General features: G+C 43.3%; 1 protein-coding gene across 1 annotated transcript in view; it reads right to left on the minus strand.

The window, feature by feature from the left end:
• The window catches only part of PALLD (palladin, cytoskeletal associated protein), a 417,875-nt gene that overhangs the window by 394,043 nt on the left and 1,796 nt on the right, over positions 1 to 22,036 (minus strand). The gene's annotated exons all lie outside the window — the stretch shown is intronic.

Consider the following 22,036-nt stretch of genomic DNA (forward strand, 5'->3'; position numbering starts at 1 on the left):
TTTTTTTTTTTTCGGTACGCAGGCCTCTCACTGTTGTGGCCTCTCCCATTGCGGAGCACAGGTCCCGGACGAGCAGGCTCAGCGGCCATGGCTCACGGGCCCAGCCACTCCGTGGCATGTGGGATCCTCCCGGACTGGGGCACGAACCCGCGTCCCCTGCGTCGGCAGGCGGACTCTCAACCACTGCGCCACCAGAGAAGCCCCACAAGCATATTTTTAATTCTAAAGGGATTCTCTGTGACTACCTTTATAGCTTAGGAAAATTTACATTAGTGTTTGTTTATGGATTGCTTTTCTTGTTAAATCCAGAAACTTGGCCACTGAGGTGGTCCCTGAAATGATGGAATCAATCCTTTAGAACAAGTGCTACTGTCTAATTTGGCTACTGATACTTTATGGCTAGAGGCCGATGACTTACAATGGATTCAAATTTCTGGCTAGAGCAACACCCCACATTTGCCTTGGACATCAAATGTGCTTCTTGGTTCGTGGAGATATCAGATGTAGCATCATCACACGAAGTGGAGCGGGCCTGTCACAGCATTGTGGGTCGTGGGTTGACCAGGGAGTGGTGACAGGCAGCTGCTGTCACTCTGTAATGTTCAAACCATGGAACAACAGCTTCACACAACAGGGGCAATGTTTCCTGGGCTCAGGAGTTGATACTGGTCCCACTTCTCTCACTGGTCCACAGAAGCATCAGTGCCGATGGCTTTAGGTGGCTGAAGTGTTGTAGAGATACGACCAACTTTTCAAGTGAGATTTACAAGGGGGCAGATACTGGGGGGAAACAGGGATTGAGAAGAAAGGCAAAGGGTGGGGAAGAGGCCAAACAGTGTGATTGGTTGTATCCCGTTACTTGATTAACTCCCAGAAAGCAACCTTGTGGAGGAATCAGACATAAGCCTGTATCTTCACTGCAGTGAAAATGAAGGTACCACCCTGTTGTTGCACCTCTTCTGGCTTCTGGTTCATTGGAGGTTTAAGAGAACATTTATTGTAAAATATAAAAGACTCAGTTTTTCAACTCAGTCCAAATGTACAGAGAAAGAAAAAAAATGTTTTCAATGAATTAAAGGAAATGATACTTAAGTATGAGTAGGAAACTATAAAAGTAAGTGGTGTCATTTCCCTTGGATTCTGCCCCATTTGGCTTGCTCTTGTCACCCAAACATGATGATGGAGGTGGGGGTGAGTTGTTCTGGCGAGCTACTGATATGCCACTCTCATTAATCTTCAAACGTTTGCTAATTTTAAAAAGGTACCATGTATGTGTGTGTATTTGCATGTGTGTATGTCTGTGTGTCTAAATATGGACATTCCTTCTTAAGAACGAGAGGCTCACAGACAAGTTTTTGTACCCTCAGCAGCCAAGAAACAGAGTCGATGACACCAAAAAAGATCTTTGGCACAGGACAAAATACATGTAGTGTTCTAGGAAGAACACCATGAATTTAAAATAAGAACAATTTTAAAAGCTCAAAAAATAAACTCCAAACAGATTAAAGACCTAAATGTAAGGCCAGACACTATAAAACTCTTAGAGGAAAACACAGGCAGAACACTTTCTGCAATAAATCACAGCAAGATCCTTTTTGACCCACCTCCTAGAGAAATGGAAATAAAAGCAAAAATAAACAAATGGGACCTAATGAAACAAAAGCTTTTGCACAGCAAAGGAAACCATAAACAAGACCAAAAGACAACCCTCAGAATGGGAGGAAATATTTGCAAACGAAGCAACTGACAAACGATTAATCTCCAAAATATACAAGCAGCTCATGCAGCTCAATAAAAAAACAAACAACCCAATCCAAAAATGGGCAGAAGACCTAAATAGACATCTCTCCAAATAAGATATACACATTGCCAACAAACACAAGAAAGGATGCTCAACATCACTAATTATTAGAGAAATGCAAATCAAAACTACAATGAGGTATCACCTCACACCTGTCAGAATGGACATCATCAAAACAATCTACAAACAATAAATGCTGTAGAGGGTGTGGAGAAAAGGGAACCCTCTTGCACTGTTGGTGGGAGTGTAAAATGATACGGCCACTATGGAGAACAGTTTGGAGGTTCCTTAAAAAACTAAAATTAGAACTACCATACGACCCAGCAATCCCACTACTGGGCATATACATATACCCTGAGAAAACCATAATTCAAAAAGAGTCATGTACCACAGTGTTCATTGCAGCTATATTTAAAATAGCCAGGACACAGAAGCAACCTAAGTGTCCACTGGCAGATGAATGGATAAAGATGTGGCACATATATACAATGGAATATTACTCAGCCATAAAAAGAAATGAAATTGAGTTATTTGTAGGGAGGTGGATGGACCTAGAGTCTGTCATACAGAGTGAAGTAAGTCAGAAAGAGAAAAACAAATACCGTATGCTAACGCATATATATGGAATATAAAAAAAAAAAGGTTCTGAAGAACCTAGGGGCAGGACAGGAATAAAGATGCAGACGTAGAGAATGGACTTGAGGACACGGGGAGGGGGAAGGGGAAGCTGGGATGAAGTGAGAGAGTGGCATGGACATATATACACTACCAAAAGTAAAATAGATAGCTAGTGGGAAGCAGCCGCATAGCACAGGGAGATCAGCTCGGTGCTTTGTGACCACCTAGAGGGGTGGGAGGGAGACGCAAGAGGGAGGAGATATAGGGATATATGTATACGTATAGCTGATTCACTTCGTTATTAAGCAGAAACTAACACACCATTATAAAGCAATTACACTCCAATAATGAGGTAAATAAATAAATAAAGAAATAAAAGCTCTGAAATATAACTAAAACAAGCCAGAAAATGGATTAACTTAAAACTCATGAGGGCAAAAGTGTAAGAGCCAACTGAGTTCATTCTCACTGTTTAACACTGAGACATTTTCTGGATGCGTTTATGGGTCAAACGTGCCATTCATTAGAAACACTGCTACAGTACCAAATACACACTTGGGCTGGTAGAGGGAAAGAAAAAGTCAGTAATTTTCAATAAGTAAATAATAAGATAATTTACACCCATGTCTCCACTGCCCATCTTAAGACGTGACACATTGCCAGCATGGTTGCAGCCCCTGTGCCTTCCCTACCGACCACATTCTTTGCAACACGAAGCAGTGTGGAGGTGCCTCAAAAAAGGAAAAAATAGGACAACGACACAATCCAGCAATCCCACTCCTGGTATCTTTTTTTTTGGAGTATAGTTGCTTTACAATATTGTATTAGTTTATACTGCACAGCAAAGTGAATCAACTGTACATATACATATATGCCCTATTTTTTGGATTTCCTTCCCATTTAGGTCACCAGAGAGCACTGAGTAAAGTTCCCTGTGGTATACAGTAGGTTCTCATTAGTTATCTATTTTATATATAGTATCAATAGTGTACATATGTGAATCCTAATCTCCCAATTCATCCCACTCCCCTGCCTTGGTATTCATACGTTTGTTCCCTACATGTGTCTCTTTCTGCTTTGTAAATAAGATAGTCTATACCAATTTTTCCGGGTTCCACATTTAAGCGTTAATACACGATATTTGTTCTTCTCTTTCTGACTTACTTCACCCCATATGACAGTCTCTAGGTCCACCCATGTTGCTGCAAATGGCAATATTTCATTCTTTTTTTATGGCTGAGTAATATTCCATTGTATATATGAACCGCATCTTCTTTATCCATTCATCTGTCGATGGACACTTAGGTTGCTTCCATGTCCTGGCTGCTGTAAATAGAGCTTCAATGAACACTGGGGTGAATGTGTCTTTTTGAATTATGGTTTTCTCTGGGTATATGACCAGTAGTGGGATTGCTGGGTCATAGGGTAATTCTATTTTTAGTTTTTTAAGGAACCTCCACACTGTTCTCCATAGTGGCTGTATCAATTTACATTCCTACCAACAATGCATGAGGGTTCCCTTTCCTCCACGCCCCCTCCAGCATTTATTTTTCGTACATTTTTTGATGATGGCCGCTCTGACCGGTGTGAGGTGATACATCATTGTAGTCTTGATTTGCATTTCTCTAATAATTAGTGATGTTGAGCATCTTTTCTTTTTTTTTTTTTTTAACATCTTTATTGGGGTATAATTGCTTTACAATGGTGTGTTAGTTTCTGCTTTATAACAGAGTGAGTCAGTTATACATATATATATGTTCCCATATCCCTTCCCTCTTTGTCTCCCTCCCTCCCACCCTCCCTAGAGCATCTTTTCATGTGTTTTTTGGCCATCTGTATGTCTTCTTTTGGAGAAATGTCTATTTAGGTCTTCCACCCATTTTTTATTTTATTTTTTACATCTTTATTGGAGTATAATTGCTTTACAACGATATGCTAGTTTCTGCTTTATAACAAAGTGAATCAGTTATACATATACATATGTTCCCATATCTCTTCCCTCTTGCATCTCCCTCCCTGCCACCCTCCCTATCCCACCCTTCTAGGTGGTCACAAAGCACCGAGCTGATCTCCCTGTGCTATGCGGCTGCTTCCCACTAGCTATCTATTTTACGTTTGGTAGTGTATGTATGTCCATGCCACTCGCTCACTTTGTCACAGCTTACCCTTCCCCCACCTCATATCCTCAAGTCCATTCTCTAGTAGGTCTGTGTCTTTATTCCTGTCTTACCCCTAGGTTCTTCATAACATTTTTTTCCCCTAGATTCCATATATATTTTTTAGCATATGGTATTTGTTTTTCTCTTTCTGACTTACTTCACTCTGTATGACAGACTCTAGGTCCATTCACCTCACTACAAATAACTCAATTTCGTTTCTTTTTATGGCTGAGTAATATTCCATATGTGCCACATCTTCTTTATCCATTCATCCGATGATGGACACTTAGGTTGTTTCCATCTCTTCTGCCTATGTTTTCCTCTAAGAGTTTGATAGTTTCTGGCCTTACATTTAGGTCTTTAATCCATTTTGAGCTTATTTTTGTGTATGGTGTTAGGGAGTGATCTAATCTCATACTTTTACATGTACCTGTCCAGTTTTCCCAGCACCACTTATTGAAGGGGCTGTCCTTTCTCCACTGTATATTCCTGCCACCTTTATCAAAGATAAGGTGACCATATGTGCATGGGTTTATCTCTGGGCTTTCTATCCTATTCCATTGATCTATCTTTCTGTTTTTGTGCCAGTACCATACTGTCTTGATTACTGTAGCTTTGTAGTATAGTCTGAAGTCAGGCAGCCTGATTCCTCCAGCTCCATTTTTTGTTCTCAAGATTGCTTTGGCTATTCGGGGTCTTTTGTGTTTCCATACAAATTGTGAAATTTTTTGTTCTAGTTCTGTGAAAAATGCCAGTGGTAGTTTGATAGGGATTGCATTGAATCTGTAGATTGCTTTGGGTAGTAGAGTCATTTTCACAATGTTGATTCTTCCAATCCAAGAACATGGTATATCTCTCCATCTGTTTGTATCATCTTTAATTTCTTTCATCAGTGTCTTATAATTTTCTGCATACAGGTCTTTTGTCTCCTTAGGTAGGTTTATTCCTAGATATTTTATTCTTTTTGTTGCAATGGTAAATGGGAGTGTTTTCTTGATTTCACTTTCAGATTTTTCATCGTTAGTATATAGGAATGCCAGAGATTTCTGTGCATTAATTTTGTATCCTGCTACTTTACCAAATTCATTGATTAGCTCTAGTAGTTTTCTGGTAGCATCTTTAGGATTCTCTATGTATAGTATCATGTCATCTGCAAACAGTGACAGCTTTACTTCCTCTTTTCTGATTTGGATTCCTTTTATTTCTTTTTCTTCTCTGATTGCTGTGGCTAAAACTTCCAAAACTATGTTGAATAAGAGTGGTGAGAGTGGGCAACCTTGTCTTGTTCCTGATCTTAGTGGAAATGCTTTCAGTTTTTCACCATTGAGGACACTGTTGGCTGTGGGTTTGTCATATATGGCCTTTATTATGTTGAGGAAAGTTCCCTCTATGCCTACTTTCTACAGGGTTTTTATCATAAATGTTCCACCCATTTTTTGATTGGGTTGTTTGTTTGTTTGATATTGCCACTCCTGGTATTTATCCGAAAGAAATGAAATCACTCTCTCATAGAGATGTCCACTTTCTTTCTGATGACCACTTAGGTCCTTTCCAGTTTTGGGAAACAATCTGCTATGACCATGTGTGTCCATGCATCCCTGTCCACATGGTTACCTCCTCCAGGTATAAACACACAAACCTGGGAGCGTGACTCGTTCATTCATTTACTCAGCACATGGCTACAGGGCACCTGTTACCTGCAGGCACCATTATAGGCCCAGGGACACAACAGCAAAAATCAGCTGGAGGTCTCGACGCTCGAGGGGTTTATATTTTACTGAGGGAGACAGTAAAATAAATGAAGCAAGTCGAGAGTGTATCAGTAAGTTCCAGGGGAAAACCAAAATGGAGCCTAAAAAATGATATAAATGACCTTATTTACAAAACAGAAATAAACTCACAGACACAGGAAACAAACTTATGGTTCCCAAAGGGGAAAGGGGGGGAGGGTTAAATTAGGAACTTGGGATTGACATATACACATTACTATGTATAAAACAGATAAACAACAAGGGTTTACTGTTTAACACAGCGAACTACACTCAGTATCTTCTAGTAACGTATAATGGAAAAGAATCTGTAAAGGAATAGATACATGTGTACGTATAACTGAATCACTTTGCTGTGCATCTGAAAGTAACACAACATTGTCAATCAACTCTACAAAACAAGAGAGTGGAGTGGGCAGGCCCTGTTCTCTTCCGCAGGGCAGTCACGGAAGCCTGGCTTTGACGGGACATCCAAGGAGAGAGATGGAGGCTCCAGGACTGCGTGGATCTGGGGAAAAGCAGCCCAGGTGGAAGGAACAGCAGGTGTGGAGACCTTGGGCACGCAGGGTCCAGTAAGGACACGTCTATGGTGCAGTGGCAGGGCTGCAAATCAGGGGTGGCATCAGAGAGACAGGGCTTCTCACTGTTTACAGGACTACAGGTTTCTCTCTGAGAGCAACCAGTAGGCCCTGGACAGCTTTGCACTGGGCTGTGATCACAATTTCATGGAAGAGAACCATGCCGGGTGTGGTGTAGACTGTGATGGGCCGGGGTGGAAACAGGGCATGGATTAAGGCAGGTGGTGCAGACACCCAGGGGAAGGTGCTGGCGGCGGGGACCAGAGCCGCACTCACGGAGGAGGCGTGAGGAGGTCAGGTTGGGGGAAACAGAGGTCGAGGTTTTGTCCGTGAACGGCTGGCAGGAGGGCTGTCATTTGTTGGCCTGGAGAAGAGGTAGGAAGACAGGGTTTTGGAGGACAGGAGACTCAGGGACTCACTTTTGGATACATTACACTGGATGCACCTGTTAGGTACCCAAGCAGAGACCCAAGTAGACAACTGGGTATCACACAAAGTTCAGAGAATGCACGTCTTTAATTTCCTATGTATCCCAGCACTGTCCCCACGTTGTTTGTACCTACTCACAGGTGGTGCTGCAGCGACACCTGTGCTGTCAGTTGTCATACTGCTCCTCTGAGGCTACTGTCTGCTGTCAGTGTTGACAACCCTCTTCAAGAAAAACAGCCCTGCTGGGCTAAGCCATCTGGATTGTGATTTTACAAGTGCGGCAGCTTCACTACCTATTGGCCACGCTTTCATGAACCGATGCGGCTACGAAACAGGACACACCACACCCTGATCCCCTGAGTGAGAAAAGTGGGTCGGTGGCTTGTTTCCATGTCTGTTTTCTTTTGAGGAGATGGAAATTTCTACCGACAGCATTGCACAGGTCTGATAGGGCTAATCCTCTTGTTTTGGTTTTTGATGGTGATCAAAGCTTCACTAATATAAACTAATTAGAGGCCTTGCAGGTGCTGGGGTTTGATTATAAAAAGAAGGAATTTAATTACTTTCAATTACGTATATTAATTGAAATTTTATTAGGCTAATAATGATGACCTAATAGCCATCTTATGATTATGTGTAGGTTGAGTCATTGTACTAAAAGATTAAAGATGCCTGGACCATTGGTGGACTTTTACTGCAGTAAGTGGGTGTTGAAAAGTGTTTTTTCCACAGCCAACGTTGTTCCCAATGGTGAAAAACTGAAATCATTGCCACTAGGATCAGGAACAAGACAAGGCTGTCCACCCTCACCACTATTATTCAACATAGTTTTGGAAGTTTTAGCCACAGCAATTGGGGAAGAAAAAGAAACAAAAGGAATCCAAATCAGAAGAGAAGATGTAAAGCTGTCACTGTTCACAGATGACATGATACTATACATAGAGAATCCTAAAGATGCCACCAGAAAACTACTAGAGCTAATCAGTGAATTTGGTAAAGTTGCAGGATAGAAAATTAATGCACAGAAATCTCTTGCATTCCTATACACTAATGATGAAAAATCTGAAAGAGAAATTAAGGACATACTCCCATTTACCCTTGCAACAAAAAGAATAAAATACCTAGAAATAAGCCTACCTAAGGAGACAAAAGACCTGTATGCAGAAAACTATAAGACACTGATGAAAGAAATTAAAGATGTTACAAACAGATGGAGAGATATACCATGTTCTTAGATTGGAAGAATCAACACTGTGAACATGACTGTACCACCCAAAGCAATCTACAGATTCAATGCAATCCCTGTCAACCTACCACTGGCATTTTTCACAGAACTAGAACAAAACCTTTCACAATTTATATGGAAACACAAGAGACCCCGAATAGCCAAAGCAATCTTGAGAAAGAAAAACGGAGCTGGAGGAATCAGGCTCCTGGACTTCAGACTCTACTACAAAGTTACAGTAATGAAGACAGTATGGTACTGGCAAAAAAACAGAAATATAGATCAATGGAACAGGATAGAGAGCCCAGAGATGAACCCACACACATATGGTCACCTTATTTATTTATTATGAGAGGCCCACAACGCGCCTCTCACCGCTGTGGTCTCTCCCACTGGGGAGCAGAGGCTCCGGACATGCAGGCTCAGTGGACATGGCTCACGGGCCCAGCTGCTCTGTGGCATGTGGGATCCTCCTGGACCGGGTCACGAACCCATGTCCCCTGCACCAGCAGGCGGACTCTCAACCACTGCGCCACCAGGGAAGCCCAGGTCACCTTATTTTTGATAAAGGAGGCAAGAATATACAATGGAGAAAAGACAGGCTATTCAATAAATGGTGCTGGGAAAACTGGACAGCTACATGTAAAAGAATGAAATTAGAACACTCCCTAACACCATACACAAAAATACACTCAAAATGGATTAAAGACCTAAGTGTAAGGCCAGACACTATAAAACTCTTAGAGGAAAACATAGGCAGAACACTCTATGACATCAATCACAGGAAGATCCTTTTTGACCCACCTCCTAGAGAAATGGAAATAAAACCAAAAATAAACAAATAGGACCTAATGAAACTCAAAAGCTTTTGCATAGCAAAGGAAACCATAAACAAGGTGAAAAGACAACCCTCAGAATGTGAGAAAATATTTGCAAAGGAAGCAACTGACAAAGGATTCATCTTCAAAATATAAAGGAAGCTCATGCAGTTCAATATCAAAAAGACTAACAACCCAATCCAAAAATGGGCAGAAGACCTAAACAGACATTTCTCCAAAGAAGATATACACATTGCCAGCAAACACATGAAAGGATGCTCAACATCACTAATCATTAGAGAAATGCAAATCAAAACTACAATGAGGTATCATCTCACACCAGTCAAAATGGCCATCATCAAAAACTCTAGAAACAATAAATGCTGGAGAGGGTGTGGAGAAAAGGGAACCCTCTTGCATTGTTGGTGGGAACGTAAATTGATACAGTCACTATGGAGAACAGTATGGAGGTTCCTTAAAAAACTAAAAATAGACCTACCATTCGACCCAGTAATCCCACTAGTGGGCATATACCCTGAGAAAACCATAACTCAAAAAGAGTTATGGGCTTCCCTGGTGGCGCAGTGGTTGGGAGTCCGCCTGCCGATGCGGTGGACACAGGTTCGTGCCCCGGTCTGCGAGGATCCCACGTGCCGCGGAGTGGCTGGGCCCGTGAGCCATGGCCGCTGAGCCTGCGCGTCCGGAGCCTGTGCTCCGCAACAGGAGAGACCACAGCAGTGAGAGGCCCGCGTAACGCACAAAAAAATCATGTTCGATGTATGACTGAAGTCACTCAGGAAGTTAAATATCTCTAAATGTATTTTTTTTACAGTAAAAATACAGTGTTAATGTAAATCTTTTTTCTGGAAGAACAAAAATGTAAATGCATAGTCAGATAAAATAGTAAAATGAAACTGTTATTTGTAGTGAGGTGGATGGACTTAGAGGCTGTCATACAGAGTGAAGTAAGTCAGAAATAGAAAAATACTGTATGCTAACACATATATATGGAATATAAAAAAAAAAAAGGCTCTGAAGAACCTAGGGGCAGGACAGGGATAAAGATGCAGACGTAGAGAATGCATGTGAGGACACGGGGAGAGGGAAGGGTAAGCTGGGCTGAAGTGAGAGAGTGGCATGGACATATATACACTACCAAATGTAAAACAGCTAGCTAGTGGGAAGCAGTCACATAGCACAGGGAGATCAGCTCGGTGCTTTGTGACCACCTAGAGGGGTGGGATAGGGAGGGTGGAAGGGAGATGCAAGAGGGAGGAGATATGGGGATATATGTATATGTACAGCTGATTCACTTTGCTATACAGCAGCAACTGACACACCATTGTAAAGCAATTATACTCCAATATAGATATTAAAAAAAAATACAGTGTAAAAAAATAAATAAATAAAAGTGGTTTTTTTCCTTACGAGTTTGCACACACTTACCTCACAATATAATCTGAATGTGAGGACGGTTTGCACTACTGCTCGTAAACTGGAAGTAATCTGCTTTGTTTGTAGCTATTTGATAGAGAATATCGGTGTCCCGCCATTTTAAAACATTTTTTGGTTTATGTTGACTGACTTATTTAGCAGTAGTAAGTGAATGCAAAAAAAGAATAACGAGGAACCGCTGTTTTTTAAATATAGAAAAATACTGTGGAACTGCTATGTTTTTTAAATATCGAAAAATACTGTAGAAATTCCATTTTTTTAAAAGATAATTTGGAATCTGAAGTCCAAAGCAGAAAACTTTCAAAGTGTTGTTTCCACTAGCCTGCATTTCTGGAGCCTGCCCTGTCATCTCAGGAGTCATCAGAGGGTGTGGTTAGGAATTGAGGATCTGCATTCTGTTCCCGGCTCTAGGACCAATGAATTCTTTTTCTGTTACTAGGTGAATAATTTCCTAGTTTTCTTAGTTTCCTTATATTTAAACGGTTTAAAATCTATGGTTGCCTTGACAAAGTATTTTTAAAGTATAAAGTGAAAATGTGAGGCTTTTTTTTTTTTGCGGTACGCGGGCCTCACTGTTGTGGCCTCTCCCGTTGCGGAGCACAGGCTCCGGACGCGCAGGCTCAGCGGCCATGGCTCATGGGCCCAGCCGCTGTGCGGCACGTGGGATCCTCCTGGACCGGGGCACGAACACGTGTCCCCCGCATCGGCAGGCGGACTCTCAACCACTGCGCCACCAGGGAAGCCCCGTGACGCCCCATTTTTATCATACCAGAGGTACTTCTGGATTAGAATTCTTCATGAATTTTTCACCAACTCCCAGAAGTTGAGAGTGGAGAGAAGGGGAGGTGAGGGGGGTGAGGGAACACGTCTTTGTCCTGTTGTCAAGCCGTGCAAGAGAAACACGGAACATCTGATGTGATCTGGTTTTACGCAATAATTCAAATTGTTAACAAGTAATTTGCATGTAAGTTACGTTGTAAATCGTATGTAACTTTAATGATTGAACAGAAGCTTTAGTTCCATCAGCTTGTCTCTGCTTTGCTGGGGTTTTGGTGGAATCATGCAAAAGTGAAGGAAAACGGGACTTTTTCAGTCCTGGTTGTGGTTATAATTGGTATTTGTGCCAGTTACACTTGGGTGGGGGCAGGGGGCGGTGAAGTGACTGGATATAAGGTGGAAATGCCTTGAACCGTGTTCCCAGCAGTCCCGCTTCTGCTGGGCTACGTCGTCCGCCTCCTGCCCCGGTCCAGATGGCTGCTACTTGGGCCAAACGTAAGAAGCTCCAGGCCTGCAACTTCGTGGCCCACGTGTCAGTCTGGCCATTTGCCCCCGTCTGGACCCCGCGTGAGTTGGTCAGGGATGTGTCCCTCACTCAGCCCCGTCTGAGTCTTTGTCTCCGTGACTCGAGTCTTGAATGGCAGATCTGCTCCCTGTGCCCCATCCCTGTATCTGGACCCTGGTACCTGTCATCCTGCTCTCCTGGGGCGCATGCCTCTACCTACGCCTGGGTCTGCCACCTCCTTACCTCCGGACCCACTGCCCCCTGCCAGCACCTCAGGTCTCCCGGCCTCTGTCCGTTGCTGGTCCCAGGTCCCCCCGCACCCGTGCTCTCCACGAGTCCTGTCACCTGCTCCCGGGGCCCTGGGAGGTGGCCCATCGATCACCAGGCCTTCCCAGTCTTGGGTCCTGAGCCGTCCGGATCGACTCGGTGGGAGCTAGGTTCTAAAATGCCCCAGCGCAGGCAACTCTTTACTAAAGGTTTTCTTCCGTATACAAAATTCCCTTTAAAGATTTCCTCTTTAGCCTCTCCTAGGTCTCACGTGGAAAAGAAGCTCAAAGTTCTTAGGCATTTGGTACATTTACCAATGCATGGCAGAGGGGCCAAGATACTTGGAACAGATATTAAGAAAAATGTAATGTACATTTATACATTTCCCCCTAAAAAAACCCTCAAAGGATATAGAAACAACCAGCTAACTTTAAACAATGGCACAGTCTCATCAGAAGCTTAATTTCTCTAGAAGAGCACAATTTGTAATGACTAAGGAATATTGCTCACGGGCCTTGGTAGACTGGGAGATGACAAGAGAAACTAGTTAATAATCCTGTAGCTACTAACTAAATTAGTCCTCTCCCGCTGTAAGAAGAAAAGAGGCAGAAGCATGAACTTGATGGCCGCCAAGTTACGCAATGGTTAAGTGAACTTTAACACAGGAGTTAGGATCTTCTCACCTGAATTAATCCTTTGATGGTAAATGGGTCACCTTTTGTGGTTTTTGAAAGGGTGTGGTGCGCACAGAATACATTTGGAACAAGCCTATTTTGGGAGTAAACCTAAGCGGGGCCGTATGTAGTTTGAAAACCTGTGGAACTCCTTTGAGTGACATGTGAATGTATTTCGAATGAGGAATTACTTGTTCCCAAGATTAGTGGGTTAAAAAAAAAAAATCTAAAGAGAATCCAGAAGAAATACTCAATTTCACTTCTATCACAGGCAAAACGATAAGAAAAAATCTTTATGTAAAATATACGTAAATGCAGAATTTAGGATGACATAATTAAACGAATGCATTAGGAAGTTTCGTACCGCCCTCTGCTGTCAGTTTCTAAAAGAAATAGAGTAGACTTACTGTAAAAAGGGACTCAAGGTGGATTAGTTGAACAAACTGGTTTGAAAACAATTCCCTGCCCCTAATTCCACCACTTTCCAGCCAGTAATGCTGATTTACTTCATGTCTGTGTGTAGTGATCTGTCAGCCGAAGGAACCAGCTCCAGCAAACTGTGTGTCAGTGGATGTACAGTGAGTGGTAAAGTTTGTGATTTGGGAGATGCTACATTAATAAGAAATTACCAGCCTTGCAATTCGTAGTCAATGATGTCTTCCTTACCTTTGCGCCAAATTTCTTAATTTTGAATTTACTTTTTCATATTTACATAATTTAGGCAAAACATTCTTCATTAATAAAAGCAAAACCTTCCAGATAAATGCATTAATGGCTTATTTTCTGTAGTATAATCCTGACTTGAACTGTTATTTTCATTTTGGTGTATGAAATTAAGAAATGAAAAATACTAACAATAATAGGTAACAGCAAAATGGCAGTTACTAGGTGCAAGGCACTGTTTTATTTTTTTCACATATTATTTTATTTAGTCATAAAACAGAATGGGGGCGGTGGGTATTATAATTCCCATTTCACAGGTGAATAAAATAAGTCACAAAATAACGTGTCGATGGATGCATTTGGTGAAAGGTGAAGCCGTGATGGGAAACCCTGGAATCTGACCCCAGGGTCGCTCCTCTTAAGCTCTTTGCACAGAAGGTACAAATGCTGCATTTACGGAGGAAGAATGTAGAGAAATTACAGTGGCTACTGATGGCACACTCCCCGCCTGCTCTTTGTCTGCTGCCCACCCTCTCGTGGCCGGAGCCTGGGCATGGACAACAGGCCTGTCCATGCCCAGCCTGGTATCTATCTCTGTCTTGTGGGAAAGTTCTGCCACGTTGAAGGTGTGGTGCGCTCAGCATAGGAGTATCTGCCAGTGGAGCCCAGCCTCAGACCAGACACATCCGGGGCTGCCCTTGTGACTGGCCGCACATACCTGTGCTTTTCATCTGCCAGACAACTTCTGGCTTCCAGCACACTTCCAACAATCTCCAGCAGCTCATATTCAAATTATGCACAGCACTTGAATATATCAGCTGCGCATCCTAAGTTCCCCCCTTAGCCAGCAGCACCAGTTCATGACGACAGATCCAACCCACCAGGGACAACCAGCACAGCTACTACTTGCCATTCCAGGTTGCCTCTGCCTTGCAAGTACTTGGAAAATACGACCTCGGGCTCCAGAGGGCTGACTCTACAGGAAGTGAAACAGCACGTAAAACACTGACGGGCTTGAATTAGTTTGCCTCCTTAAATAGGCTGTGGATTGATCAAACCTTGAGTTACTTTACAGAGACAGCACTGCTCATATGTAAGAGGGGAATCCATGTCTCCAGGATGACCTGGAACCAAAAATCTTCAGTCTGCGGAACCCAAAGAATAGAAATGTTGCCATCAGAGCCCTTTATGAATCAAGGCATCCTTCAAGGAGGAAAACCAGGCTCCTGGCACAAGGAACTAACACCAGCTGATTAGCAAGTCAGCTTCAAGTGTGAAATTCCCTGAACCCCTAAAATTATGCCCTGATTCCTGGACCAGGGAGAGAGATTTGAGCCGTGCCTCCTGTCTCCTTGCTGGTGGACCTTACAATAACGCACTTTTTTTTCCTCAAAAGCCGGGGCCATTGTACTGGCTCCTATGTGTGTCCAGCAGGCAGCCCTTGCTTGGTAACAATTTTTGGTGACCACGAAGGGACCCTTGTCTTGTGACCAACTGTCCGTGGCTCTGAAGCCCCCGGGGTGTGCGGCCTTCACCACTGATCCTGAGTGGCCACCTAGACTGCCCGTGTCCAGAGGGTGGGGTTTCAGGTTCTTGCTTTCCCACCATGGGACTCCAGGCTCCTCAGGCCACTTTCACCTTTGACAAAAGAAAGTGCTCCTGGATCAGATGTCTTTTGGGTGAGTAACCTTGTTAAAACATGCCTGTGCCTAAATTGTCTAAAAACCTCATCAGGATCATGGGTTAGAGTCCCACCCTGGGGGGAGATATGAAAGGTCCTCAAAAGTTCAGGTTAGACAAAAATCGCAGCAGTATCTTTTTTGATCCACCTCCTAGAGTAATGAAAATAAAAACAAAAATAAACAAATGGGACCTAATTAAACTTAAAAGCTTTTGCACAGCAAAGGAAACCATAAACAAAACGAAAAGACAACCCACAGAATGGGAGAAAATATTTCCAAATGAAGCAAACACCAAGGAATTAATCTCCAAAATATACAAACAGCTCATGGAGCTCTATGTCAAAAAAACAACCCAGTCAAAAGATGGGCAGAAGATCTAAATAGATATTTCTCCAAAGAAGACATACAGATGGCCAAAAAGCACATGAAAAGATGCTCAACATCACTAATTATCAGAGAAATGCAAATCAAAACTACAATGACGTATCACCTCACAGTGGTTAGAATGGCCATCATCAAAAAGTCTACAAACCATAAATGCTGGAGAGAGTGTGGAGAAAAGGAAACCCTCCTGCACTGTTGGTGGGAATGTAAATTGATACAGCCACTATGGAGAACCGTTTGGAGGTTCCTTAAAAAACTAAAAATAGAACTACCATATGACTCAGCAACCCCACTCCTCGGCATATATCCAGAGAAAACCATAATTCGAAAAGATACTTGCACCTCAATATTCACTGCAGCACTCTTTACAATAGGCAAGACAAGGAAACAACCTAAATGCCCATCGACGGAGGAATGGATAAAGAAGACATGGTACATATATACCACGGAATTGTATATATTACTCAACCATAAAAAGAACAAAATACTGCAGCAACACCCATTTCCAGCAACATGGATAGACCTAGAGATTATTATACTAAGTATAATTATTATATTAATTATTATTAATATTATAAGTCTTATTATACTAAGACCTAGAGATTATTATACTATATTATACTAAGATTATTATACCATTTCCAGCAACATTGGTAGACCTAGAGATTATTATACTAAGTGAAGTAACTCAGAGAAAGACAGATATCATATATCAGTCATATGTGGAATCTAATTTTTAAAAATGATACAAATGAACTTATTTACAAAACAGAAATAAACTCACCGATTTCAAAAACAAACTTATGGTTAACAAAGGGGAAATGTGGGTGGGGGAGGGATAAATTAGGAGATTGGGATTGACATATACACACTACTATATATAGAATAGATAACCAACAAGGACCTACTGTATGGCACAGGGAGCTCTACTCAGTATTCTGTAATAATCTATATGGGAAAAGTATCTGATAAAGAATGAATATATGTATATGTATAACTGAATCACTTTGCTGTACACTTGAAACTAACACAACATTGTAAATCAACTATCCTCCAATAAAATTTTTAAAAAGTAGTTCAGGTTAGAGTCCTGAACCCTGGGTTAAAGTCCCAGAGTCTTGGATTTCTTTGTCTGTCCAGGTTGGTCTAAGTCTGTTGAATTTGTTAGGATTGGCCAATAGGGGGAGTCCCTTGGATGACTGTAGCAAAACTTTATTAAACCTGATTTAACGAAGGTCCCCGACTCAGGAGATAGAAGACATTGCTCCCTGACTGGAAACCCTGCCTCATGGAAGTGTCAGGGTTTTTCCCCCATTATGTGCAGTGGCTTCACAGGAACCCACCCCAGAAGAGCATACCCCATGCCTGGGTTAAAGGCATTTCCAACCAAAACACCTCCTTGGTGTCATTTTGCTCTGGTCATCCTGAGAGGAGCCTTTCAAATGAGGAACATTAATAGTATACCTGACTGTAGTCCTTTGGGATGTATTCTTCAAAACTGGTCAATGTTTAGCTATGAGCGGATGGAAAAGAAGAAAATGATTTTCTCTGTAACACCGCCTGGCCCCAGTATCAGCTGGAATCAGGGGGAAATGGCCGGAGAATGGGTCTTTGAACTATGATACTATCCTATAATTCGATCTGTTTTGTTAGAGAGAGGAAAACTGGGATGAAATCCCATTGCACAGTCATTTATGTCTTTATATCGGAATAAGAATTTGCAGAAGAGATGTAAAATTGTGGTTCAGAGGGAAGAACCTCAGAAAAAGCCTGTTTCAATTGAGTCAAAACCAAACCATGATCCTGACCTACTACATCCAGTCCCTCCGTCAGCCCCTCTTATGGTTTCCCTGTCTTACGAAGGAGGTCTGCCTGTAGTCAGTGCAAAGGGTCCTACCAGCCCTCCTAGGGCTGCTGGTCCTGTGCCGAGATACATTGTCCCAGAACTTATAATTTAGATTATAATGCCTAGAATCAATGATGGAATGCTTTGATTTGAAACTGTTTGTACTGTAACTGCTTTTATTGCTAATCGCTTGACTTGGCTTCTGTGAAATTGAGCTTTGCTTGCCAGCATAATGTGAACAGGAAAGTTCTGAAGTTCCAGATGGCCGACCCGAGATGTTAAAATTAGCACAAACAACCTGTTTACCCTGGGATATAAAACAGCGCCTGTGTGAAGTCTCGGGGTCTCACCCTCCTTTTGGGAGAGGCCCCGATCGATCGGTTTGTGTTTCTGTGCTTAATAGACGCCTATTATTAATATACTTTTGATCTACACTGGCTCTTGCTGTTCTTCCTTGGTGCTGGTTCCTCTCCAGGGGAATTCGCAGGTGTGTGCGGGACCGCAACAGTCCGGCTCTGTACTGCCCATACCAGATGGTCACAAAGGAACACTCTTTCTGCCCCATAGCCACCAGGGTATTCAGTTTGGCCCAGGGAACACTCTACCTCAGGCAGGGCATTTCCATTAAGACAGGTCCCAGCAGGCTTAGATGACCAAGGCCAACCCAGGGGATTCTCCTGTATCAGCCTTGGATTTATACAACTGGAGAAATAATAAGCCATCTTACTGAGATGAGCCTCAGAAAATGGAGAATCTCTTTACATCCGTTTTGCTACTCATCACCCTAACTGGGCTGACATACAGGCCCTCATGAATACCCGACTGTGGAAGAGCATAGGATGGTATTAGAGAAGGCTGCCAGGAAGCTGAAAGTTTCCCTGAATCACAACCAAATCATCCAATCAGGACTCGGGCGGCACAGGCCACACCTGGAGCTGAACCAGGTTGCTGGGACCCGAAAGACCAAAGGGAACTGAGCAAGCCTGAATCATCATAAGGGATGCTTAATAACCAGACTTCAACAGGAGCCCCCAAACAACAGAGCTTGAATAAGATCCAGGAAATATAGCAAGGACCCCAGGAGAACCCATCCACCTTCCTCGAGGGGGCTTTTGAGGCTTACAGATGATATACTGCTATGGATCTAGAACACCCAGCTGTAACTGCTCAAATGCCCTGTTCCCTTTTTGGGAAAATTAAATGCACTCCCACATCAAGCCTCTGCCCCACAAGCTGCCCCATTACGATCGGGAGACCAAGCCTCCCCCAGAAGCCCCTGAAGAAATTCTGCAAAAGGTAAGCGTGGATGTTTGGGCTGATGGGAGGCCAGGAAGAGACAAGACGGCTTACCTAGTAGCAGTAAAACTCCATCCAGAGGCCAAGACTCCAAATGTGAAGCAACAGGCATTTAAAGAGGCATTTGAAAGAAGGTATAAAGCCTCTGACGACCACCTTTCTTAAATGCCAATTATTCTGACCTTGTCAATCCTCATATAACACTCCCATCCTGTCGGTTCAAAAACCCGGGACCAGCGATGACTTTTATACAGGATTTGAAGACTGTTAACCAAACTGTAGAGGAGATACATCTGGTGATGCCAAATCTTTATACTTTACTTACAACTGTATCCAGAGGCTTTTGCTGGTTTACAGTTCTGGAGTTAAAAGATGGCTTTTACTGCACACCCCTAAGTCCTGAGACCCAGGGTTTGCCTTTGAATGGGACGATCCAGAGTCTGACATAAAACAACGATACTGCTGGATGGGACTCCCACAAGGATTGAAGCAGGACCCCACCATCTTCGGGGAAGCCTTAGCCACGGATTGAAGGGATCTCCAATTAAATGAGGGAGTCTTACTCCAATATGTGGATGGTATACTAACTGCTCGTAGAACTAAGGAAGCGTTAAGACCAAATTACTGCAAGGGAAAAGCACAAATTTCTCAACCAACTCTAAAATATTTAGGATTTGAGGTATCCAAAGGACAAAGAAACTTCTTGCCAGATGGAAGAGAAGCATTAGTTATGGTGACTGTAGCCACTACCAGAAGGCATTCTTGAGGATTCTTAGGAATTGCTGGGTTTTGTCGTATTTGGATTCCTAACTTTGAACTCTGAGACAATATGAGGCTCTTAAAGGAAGTGACAATACGCCATTAAGCTGGACTCCGAGATGCCATAATGAGTTCCACACCATCAAGGAGAAGCTTTTCACAGCCCAGCACTTGGTCGCCCAGGCATTCTGTGTCTGAAAGACAGGGCGTGAGTCTTGGAACGCTAACTCAATGTTTAGGTACCTCCAGAAGGTCAGTAGTTTACTTTTCTTGAGTCCAACAATCGGGCGTGTACGTCAAGTATGGCCAGTTTGCCTCTGGGCTGTGGCTGCAACCTATGACCTTTCACAGGAGGCTGAAAAATGTACCCTGAGCCAGCCTGCCACTGTTCATGCCCCGCGCAGTGTGCTACCTTTACTTGAATGAAACGGTGGATGTAGGCTTACTTCGGGGAGGCTGGGCAAATTCCAGGCCGCACCACTTGACACCCCAAATGTCACATTACAGATGGTATCCACTCTAAACCCAGCCACTCTGCTCCCCAGGACGACAGGAGAGCCTGCTTACGACTGTATACAAATAACTGAATACAACCTGACTGATCAGCCTTTAGAAAATCTGGAAATGGAAATATTCACAGACGCAGGCAGCTTCACGGACGAGGCGGGGCTTGGAAAGGCCGGGTGTACAGCTGTAGCTCATCAGGAAGCCCTAGAAGCAGAAGCCCCCGTCCAGGTCCGTCTGCCCAGAAGGCCGAGCTCACAGCCCGCACAGACCCCTGAGCCTTGAAGCTAAGGAAAAGGTGACTATCTATACCGATTCCAAGTTTGCCTTCTCTGTCCTACATGCACACGGGGCCACCTGGAAAGACTGGTCTACTGACATCAGGAGGAAAGAAATTCAACATGCAGAGGAGATACCAGCCTTATTAGATGCTGTTTTATATATATACACACATATTTAGATGTATAGATGCTGGAATAAGTAGCCATAGGACATTGTCTGGGCCACCCAAAGACTGATCGTTCTATAACTAATGGAAATTAGGCTGATCAGACAGCAAAACAGGCAGCCAGAACCAAAAACCCAGATCCTAAGGCTTCAGCACTCATTCCAAGTGTGGACCTTTCCCTGTTTAAGCCTCAGATCTGGAAATGGATCTCGAGAGAGCAGATGCATGGGGATTTCATGCTGACTCCCAAGACTTAGATGGTGATCAGGACCAAACAACCACAGAGGCTGGATTTATAATGAGCTTATACATGAGCATGTGATGCAAGGAACTACTACTCACCTACATCAAGGTACCCATGATGGAAGGGCTGCACAAGTTTATTGTTGGTCTATAAATGCAAACGACCATCCAAAAGGTAACACAAAATTGCCTGATCTTCACCGGAAACAATCCTAAAACTGGGCCACCCCTGATGATAAAAGGGGTGCAAACCCAAGGGACAGAACCAGGGGATGATTGGTAAACAGACTTTACTGTTAGGCCAAGAATCAGGGAACACTGTAGATATTTGCTGGTGTTGGTGATACCCCTGCACAGGATGGGGCAAAGCTTCTCCACGCAGGACAGAGAATGCTTCCTAGGTAACAAAGGCCTTCCTCAAAGAAATGATCCCTCGTTTTCGGTCACATCTTTCAATTCAAAGTGACAACAGAGGAGCTTTCACAGCCAAGGTGACTCAAAGGTATCTGGGGCCCTCGGAACACGATGGAATTTCATGCTTCCTGGAGACCTCAGTCTATGGGGAGGACTGAAACAATGAATCATTCCTTGAAAGAGACAGTCACCAAAACAGGCCAAGAAACCAACGTGACTTGGGATAAGGTCTTACCAGCTGCCCTGCTGAGGGTCAGAGTGGCCCCTAGAAGCAAGCTTCAATTGAGCCCTTATGCGATGTTCTCTGGGAGACCTCCCTTAAGGTCTCATGTGGTAACAGAATTAGATTTGATAAAATGTGTATAGTCTCTCAGTGGTGTCGTATCTTCTATACATAAAAAGCATCTAGTCCGTTAATGCTTCCCACGGACGTCCCCCCGCATTGCACAAGCCCAGGGACTGGGTCCTCCTTGAACCTGGACAAACCCACAGCCTGAGAACCAGTGAAGCCCGTGTGGAACGGCTCCTACGACATCCTTCTGGTTACATATCCTCCAGTAAAGCTACAAAGAGTCAAGCCTTGGGTCTCCTACTCCCAGAAACCTTAAACCACTTTCCAGAAGGAAACAGAACAGCTAAGACTCCACCTGGCTGTGACGACAAGACAATGATATCTCGACAGTAGCCTGTTTCTGCCCAAGAGTCTGGACCAGGCCTACATG

Source organism: Lipotes vexillifer, unplaced genomic scaffold (genome assembly GCF_000442215.2).
Source record: "Lipotes vexillifer unplaced genomic scaffold, Lipotes_vexillifer_v1.1 scaffold668, whole genome shotgun sequence".
Classification (NCBI taxonomy): domain Eukaryota; kingdom Metazoa; phylum Chordata; class Mammalia; order Artiodactyla; family Lipotidae; genus Lipotes; species Lipotes vexillifer.